This window comes from Malus sylvestris, chromosome 12 (genome assembly GCF_916048215.2).
Source record: "Malus sylvestris chromosome 12, drMalSylv7.2, whole genome shotgun sequence".
NCBI lineage: Eukaryota > Viridiplantae > Streptophyta > Magnoliopsida > Rosales > Rosaceae > Malus > Malus sylvestris.
In genome coordinates this window covers 15,295,729-15,304,975 of record NC_062271.1, presented here as the reverse complement: position 1 = coordinate 15,304,975, position 9,247 = coordinate 15,295,729, and the positions used below count along the sequence as shown (strand labels likewise).

Below are 9,247 nucleotides of genomic sequence, written 5' to 3'. Positions count from 1 at the left end.
TGATTCCATAACGGCCTAGTTATGCGCAATACCAGCAACACCCTAGTATTGGGCAATACCAGCAAAGCCCTCGTGTTGGACAATGTCAGACAAATTCAGATGCTTTTCAAAATACGATAATGGATTCTCATATGGGAAGTGAGTCAAAATCTGAGGGGCAATTGATTGAGGCTTTGGAAAATAGCCCATCTAGTTCTAGTCTTGAAGAGTTGGATCATTTTTGCAAGGAGGGGAATGTTAAAGAGGTTGTACAAATCTTGGGACTACTAGAGAAACAACATGTTCATGTGGATTTGCATCTCTATTTACAGTTAATGCAGGCATGCGGTGAGGCTAAGGCTCTACAAGAACCAAAAACTGTTCATGACAGCTGCAACAGTTTCGTTGGAGGTAGCATGGTCGACATGCTGGAACCACAACTACTGCTTGCCTCTCTCACAAATTAAGAAGAGAAGGAGGTGCAGCTATATTGGAGATAAAACACAGAGATGACTGCTCCGGAACTGAAAAGGTTGTGGACTGGAACAAGAAGACCAGACCGACAGTAGAGAGGAAGAAGATAAACTTTCTCAATAACAATCCTATTATTATTCCTCTAGTTTGCCATCTGCCAACTGACCTTTACAACCAACAAGCGGAAGAGGAAAAACAACAAAGAAGATGCCCACACTTTCATTATGCATGTTCCCATTTTCTGAGAAAACAAAAGCAAAAGTAGAAAAAAAAAAGGAAAAAGAAGGAAAGAAGAATATCTCATCCTTATCTCTCCTGATCTGCCTCTGCAAAAACAAGGAAATGGCATTATTCCCTTGTCTATCATCTGCCAAAAGAAAGAAAAATAAAGAGAAAGGAAAAGGTAAAACATTCAATAGGCGCATTACGCACATGGAAAAAGATCTGAAACAACCCAATACGCAGTAGGTGCAGTACGCACCAACTATCTACAACTATCGAAGCTTTTGTGTCGAAACCTTTGTTTTGAATGATGTGATTTACTTTTCTTATCTTTTGGAGATATCTGTATAACCCCAACAGAGGGTAATCATAAATAAAGAAAGAAGGTAGCATGCCAAAAAAAAAAAAAATAGTGGGCCCAAAATAATGGGCTGGAATGTTATGTGGAGGGCGAAGGCCCATAAGCCTAAAATAGTACCAACCAAGTGATCAAAAGTACGTCTAGTACTCCAAAATTATTCGGCAGCCTACCGCTATTATCATCAACCAGGTGATCAAAAGTACGTCCAGTATTCCAAAAATATTTGGCAGCCTGCCGTTATTATCACCAACCAAGTGATCAAAATTACGTCCAGTACTCCAAAATTATACATGAGCATCACTCATGTCAATCATACATAAACATTCATGAGCATCACTCATGTCAATCATACATAAACATTCATGACCATCACTCATGTCAACATCCACGAGCATCACTCATGTCAATCAGCTTCGAAAGCTTCATTTACAGAGCTCCAGCTTTGAGAACTCCAGCTTCAAAAGCTTCATTTACAAAAGCTTCACTTACAAAGCTTCAGTGTAGGGTATACAAAGACCACCTCCGAACAACTGCCACTTCGGCCCATACATGGATTCAATTTGAAGTCTCCAGCCAATAAACTCTATTGACGGAAGACTGAGGGGACTACACTATGTACCATATATTGGGCTTCCGCAACTGAGCCTCATGAAAAATACTTGGAAGACTTAGCCCATTATTTATCTACTGAGGAGCGAACCCTTATTCTAACAAAATGACTCCCTCACCTTCATTAGAGAGCACCCATCATTCATGTATTGAGGAGCGAACCCTTATTTTATAAAAGGGACTCCCTTACCATTATTAGAGAGCATCGTTGTCTGCTGAGCAACCGTCTCGCCGCGATCATCACTCCTAACCCATCACTTATGAATTGATGAGCGAGCCCTTACTCTATAAAAGGGACTCCCTCACAATTATTAGAGAGTATCGCCATCTGCTGAGCAACCGCATCACCACGAGCATCAACTTTAGCCCATCTTTCATGTATTGAGGAGCAAGCCCTTATTCTATAAAAGGGACTCCCTCACTTTCAACGCCACAAGTTAAGCCAACCAAGGCAACATAAGCCACAAACCGAGCAGCCTCGCAACATGTGCTACTTCTAGTTAAGCATCATTTCAGATTGAGCACCGCCTCATATTGAGTATCAGTTCTAGACGACATCTAGTAACTCCAACCCACACATGGACTAAATTTCAAGTCTCCAGCCAAAAGACTCTCTTGACTGAAGACTTTGGGGACTACTGTTTGTACCATACTTAGGGCCTCCGCATTTAGACCTCGTATAAATACTCGGGGGACTCAAGTGTAATTATGTAATAAATTAAGGGGAAAATATGTAATAAGTAAGGAGCCCTTATTCTATAAAATGACTCCTCACTCTCCTTATTAGGAGAGGCCAAGTTTTAGGCCAAGATTGAGGGCAAGGCTTAGGCCACAGAAAATAGGCGAGAGAGCACACTGCCTCTAGCCTTCTTGTATATTCACCATTCAGAGTGAAACAATATCAACATCAATGTGGACGTAGCCCAAACATGGGGGTGAACCACGATACATCTTGTGTTCTTTACTTTCTTGTAGATTCATGGTCGGATTTACGTTGTTCCAAGACCCCTCCGGTTTTTTGCATCAACAAGGTTTAAACCAAAAGAAAGTAACAAATGAATGATGCATAGTGATATAGAATACTTATATTACAACTGTAGCTATACAACTTTTCCCACTCCAATTGATCGATAGGTATATAACTTTTTGTTTACACCTTACCAAACAATATTTTCTCCTATGTTTCATCCAGCTTTTATCTAATATACATTTATCTTTTTGGATCTTTGTTATACATTTAAAATAGTGAGACAAAACAAATCAGTGAGGCAAACGCACAAAGGTTTCATGAGAAGATATAAAATTGCTGAGAAAGGTAACTATACCTTATCCTTATTTTCTTTATAGTATAATTCCATTGTCATATAAATTTATTTCATTTGTTTCAATATTTTTCTTTCCTTGCTTAGGGTGCTTCCTCAACAATCAACAGTACTGGAGAAAAAAATTTAGCATTGCAATAAACAACTTTTATCATATATTGTCGTTCTATATAAACCAATAAAACTTATATACAATTTATGTGTTTGCTGTATAAATTAAATCTTTCATACGTAAAAACTTTCTAACATTTACAATGTAAACAATATTAATCTACTATAGCATAATCTTTACATGTTCGAAACATAATCTTTGTTACAATTTTTAATCTCGCGGCAACACGCAGGCTGAACTTTCTAGTTGGGACTAATTCGGGATTTTAGTATTCAATTTCAATTGATTTGGGTATTGTAGCTAGGTCTTAGAAGTTGAAGGAGAGGCAGGGAGGGAGAAAGAGTCACGTGTCATCGATATTGATAGTAGGGTAAAGATGGTGTTTATCGGCGGGGGCTGTGAGGGATGAATGCTAAGTAAATGTATGAGATTGAAATGTTTTAAAGATATTGTATGAAGTCGCAGTTACACAAAAACCTGAATGGATAAATTGTAATTTACCCATAATTTTATCGAAAGATAGACGGTTCTATTGTTACTGATTTTATAAACTGAGAAAGTGAGAAAGATTAATATGGTTTAAACTATAAGATGGTAGTATTAATAATGTGGCAGTCATTGCAGTACTTTAACAAGCATTGCATCGTTTAAATGTTTTTGAATCACATCATTGATTCTCTCATGCAGCCACGATCAAGTGCTTTACATGCTACCCTTTAGAAATTTGGATGTGCACATTCCATTTCGACTGCCAATTGATTTCCTATGAATTGCACTTGAGAATTAAATGCTGCTTGGTAACAATTAGTAATTCCGAGAGTGGTTTCATTGACATTGATCGAACATCGATCTTTATAGAGACATTGCTACTGGATGTATGAGAAAGCAGTGGTTGACTCGCATACACCTTTTCCGAAAGCTCCACACGAACCTTATGGCATACCAAAACTAACAAACTTAATCTCATTTATGATACGACCTCCCTGGCATGATAATTCCAAGACACTAACTTTAGAAGCATCCGTACAGATTTTTCCAACAATAACAGTCTGGATTGTAATACTGTAAGGATTACCGCTAATTTCCTCAAACAAAACCAAAGTATTCTCCTTAGGGCTGGGCCTAATTTTGAAGGAACCAAAGCTTAAACAAAATGGGCCGGGTACATCATATTTCATTACAGGAATTGAACCGAACCCAGCCTGGGTCCACGGTTCCCTTTTTTTTTTTTGTTTGGGAAAAAACAATTACAACAGCACAAATTCAGTTTCAAACATTACATTCCAACCATTACACCGGCACAGATTCAAACATCGTTCAATAATAGCCTCTTGAAATCTTGAGGAGCCCAATATTTATCCTACAAAAATTTAAAGCTATTAGCTATATATAATATATTGCAACCATCATCTGGTGCAAAACTGCACATGTTCAACTTTAACAATTCTTGTGGATAAAGTTGGCTTTTGGTAAAAGGAAGATCACTGTTGTAGATTATGTTGGTTATAGGAGATTATTGCAATTTACACATACTGCAAACCACAGATTGCAACAATTGCACAGATTGCAACAATTGCAAGAATTATATGATTCTACCACGACACTACCAGCGTCCAAAATAACAACATATCCAAATTTCGAGAGTCCAACATAACAATATTACATGACATCATCTAAAATAACAACACATCGTCCAAGACTCTAAATTCATAGATTAACAAAAATCAAACCACATCCAACATCCATGTTCCAACAACATTCCTCATTGAATTTGTAAGGAAAAATAGAATATAAACATGACATTTTAACATCCAACATCATATTATCCTCATTGAATCATTGAAATTTAAAGTTTATTCATTTGAGTTTAAAATATGGGATACTTTGGATGCGGTCCCTAATCCTTAACATTCTTTGATTAAAATCTTAATAGTATTCAATGTTTGATCAAAGTCTCTTGACTTTGTACACCTCATTATATTACTATTAATATTTATATTTTTATAGTTTTGACATTAATTGTTTGATATTTTATGAGATTTATAATCCTATAAATTTAAAATCCCTCATAATAATACTATTAGAAATGGTTATAATAAAAAAACTCAAATATTTCGATTGAATAAATGGATAAAAACTATGTAAAAATAAGAAATAATAAATGGTAAAAGAATGTATCCATAGTGTTAAAAAAATTGCTACATTTCACATATAACAAAGTGATACATTAATAAAGAAGAATTGGTACATTATAAATAAATTAGGCTACATATTAAAGATTAAAAATTATGAGTACAAATGAATTTTTAAAAATATAGGCGCTAAAAGAAATTAATATATGGGTACAAAATAAAACTAAAAAGAAAATACTACAGATTAAAAAAAAAATGTTGCAAATTAAAAGTGACACACCCCGATCCTAGAATCAAGGCGTCCTGGCCGTCACGTGAGCGTGACGTAACCAAAAGTGCGATGCGGAAGCAAAGGATACGAGAAATATGAAGGAATTAAAACCAACTACTAGCAATAATATCCAACTAGCATGTTAGAGTGAGTTTAATAGTAAAACACACAAATTCAGAGCATAGATACTAGGTGCAGTCAAGTAGGACCATAACTAAGTTACAACACCCGCAGGTGAGTCCTACATTTATGTAGTCTGTCAGTACACTGTGGGGATCCTCGTGGGCCACCAACGCTGCTAACTAGAACCTGGAGGGGCACAAAACAAAATTGAGTGGGTCAGTAAAACCAAAGTTTTCCAAAACATTTCATTTAAAACATTTCTAACCCCTCACTATAAAACCTGTATACTTTCCCAGAAAATAACATAATAGTATATAAATCCTCATATGTCTCAAATCATCAATTTATCACAAATCCAAAAATATACCATGCCATAAATGTCAATAACAGAACATGGATGCATCAAAATAACAGGTGACATAATGAATCAACCGGAGACCCAGCAGTTGGTTCTGTACGGTTAATTCCATAGCTCAATATCCAACCTAGCCGGAGTCACCACGGTGACCTGTACGACACTACTCTGCACATAAATCGGAACTACCTAAAGTAGTCTGTACGATAAGAAAGGTGTAAGAATACGCTCTGGTGCTTCTCTCATCAATCATCTGCGCGCATAATCTAAGGTCACCTACTAGTCGGAACCACCTCTAATGATCTATACGACTAGCATGTCGGAACCCTCACATGGTCTGTACGACATGCACCTACTTGGATCTAAGGTGAGCGTGCGGTGCGGTGAATAATATAAGCACTAACACTAGGGGTGCAGGTTATGAGCTCTCAACACAATTCACATCATTAATGATTCACATGAATAACATAAAACTCACCTGATACTCATATGTGCGTCCATAGCACCAATTCACACACACACACACACACACACACACATATATATATATATATATATATATATATATATATATATATATGCATCAATATCAATTCATACAATTCACAATATGCATGCATGGCATTTAAAACATACTTTCATATAAATTCAATTTCTGGGAAAAATCAATAGTATATAGGTATATACGGAAAACAAAACTGCCCACTCACTAGTAAGTCGATGGGTCGTAACCCCCGTGACGTCCCTGGATGCGCTCGTCCTCGGGATAGGTGTCACCTATATGCGAAACAACTATAAAAACGTTAATTAAAGCACATAACTGACAATTCGTAATAACTTTTCATACGATGCTCAAATTGGGTATATGAATATACCACATCGACCTACTCGACGTCACGGACGTTGAGAAATTTTTAGAAAAAATTTCTGAGGCTGCACGCGCCCCCCACGCGCGTCTCCTACCTCGGGCTCACCGGACTGGTTTTTCCGGTGGCCGGAAAATTGGAGATTTTTCAATCTCCTTGTTCTCCGTCATTTCTCAACCATTTTCTTCGTATTTTATATCAAAATGAAGCCCTAAGCATGTAGTTTCACGTTACACTACTTTGAGGCTCTAAAAACTACAAAATCTCACCAGAGAAATTCCAAGAAAACCGGCCAATTTCGAACCCAATGATCCTGACGTCCAAAACCTTCAAACAAAGCACTCCGAGCTTCCTTGGGACCTCACTAAGCTCACTATAAACTTAGAATTCCTTGAAAATCAACATATCACGATTGCATGAACAATGACATAAAACTGGGGTTCAGGTTTCACGTGATTTCGAAGGTTTCACGTTCTAAAACTTGTACCAAACGACTCAGGAGGTCGAAAGGATGAAGAACCATACCTTTTTGGCGTCGATCCGTGAAAGTTCGAGGGTATTGGCCTCGTCCGTACGGTTTCGAGAGGGAGAGAGTGAGACTGAAATGGAGAGGAGAGAGAGAGCACGGGGGAAAGGGAGAGGGTCGTCATGTGTGTGTGTGTTGTGTGGTCCACCTCAAACCATCACCATCCATTTCATTTTCTAACTCCCTAACCACAAAAATACAATCCAAATTTAATCCAAATTAAATTATTTTCTCCAAAAGTTTAGGAATGTATTTAGTCCGATAATATGCCACACACACACATACCTTAATACCCGTCGAGGGTAATTCCGTCATTTCACGTCCTCGATATATAGAATCCCGGGACGGGCTGTGACAAAAAGTGGGTACAAACTAAAAATATAAATATATGATACAAAGTTTAGGCATAAAACATAAATATACCATATATAATTTTTTATCATTGATTAAATATACAATGTCACGTGACGGTATACACATGGATACAAACACAAATAAAACTTTAAAAAATATGGGTGCAAAAAAAAAAAAAAAAAAAAAAAAAATATATATATATATATATATATATATATATATATATATATATATATATATATATGGGACAATTAAAAATGTAAAGAAAATTGGTACAAATTAAAAAATATTTGCAAATTAAAAATAGGTACAAACTAAAAATAAAAATATATGATAAAACATTTAGCCATAAATATAAATATACTAATTGTAACATTTTTAACACTAAAGGAATATATTTAAAAATAAAAATATTTTATTATTCAAATAATTAATGATGTTATTAATACCAAGGACCTTGATCAAAAATTCAAAATGAATAGGATTTTAATCAATGGAGTAACAAAAAGAAGGATGTGAACCTAATTTTCTCTTAAAATATTACCGCAATTCCTTTTCCTTTATTCTTTCGAGTTGTTTGAGGAGCTTCAATTTCAGGAACACTTGGTGAGATTGTTGAACTTGTAGTTGTAGTTGTAGATATAGTATTTGCTGCTACTCTTTTTCTTTTATATTCTACAACAAAGAACAAAATCACGTTAATTGTAAACCAATTAATATAAAGTTATAAACCAAACTATACAAAACAAAATAATTACCTTCTTCACACTCTTGATAAAATTCAACCTCTGTCGGACTTGCTTCATACTCAATGTTGCTAATTGGTTCACTTTTTAACCAGTTTTGGAGGCATATCAATGACTCCACTGTTTGAGGAAGGAGAGATGATTTAAATGGGTCAATTACTGGCAACTATTGACACTTGAATTGACAACACATATTTGGCTATCAAAGCAAGTACGGGATATGTGCTCCTCCCTTTCAACTTCCACCATTTCAAAATGTCAAATGGTGAACCATGTGGTGCTTTCTCTAAAGTATCAAGGAGATACCTATCCACCTCATGTGCAAGCGCAATATCCTCGGTGTCTTCTAGTTCCTTCTCCCAATCATCCATCATTTGACTAAATATCATTGGATTTTTTGTTGCCACACTAGAAGATAATTGTTTTACCCTTGAACAAGAAGTGTCAACAACTAAATCTTCTCTACCCTGTTATTGTGTTTGTGAACCGAACGCTTGGTGAGCATATTCATCACACATCGCCTTCAACAATGTCTTCACTTCATTACTTTTCTATTCAATCTCTTCTTCAGGAAGCTGTAATTGCTTTCTACACAAGTGCATGTAGTGCCTTAATTTGAACCTTGGGTCTAAGACAAGGGCAACTACAAATATTTGATTAAGGGACTCAATTGAGCCAAAATACTTTCGATATTTGGCTCTCATGCTCATTGCCATATCACGTAGCACCAACTCTACAGTTCTTCCAGTTTGCATATATTCAGACAAAAAAAGCTTTTCAATCTCGTTCTCCACA

At 36.1% G+C, this 9,247-nt stretch overlaps 1 pseudogene; it reads right to left on the bottom strand.

Moving 5' to 3' along the window:
* Nucleotides 1-435: 435 nt before the first annotated feature.
* LOC126592181 (uncharacterized) lies at nucleotides 436-8,970 on the bottom strand (annotated as a pseudogene).
* Nucleotides 8,971-9,247: the final 277 nt, after the last annotated feature.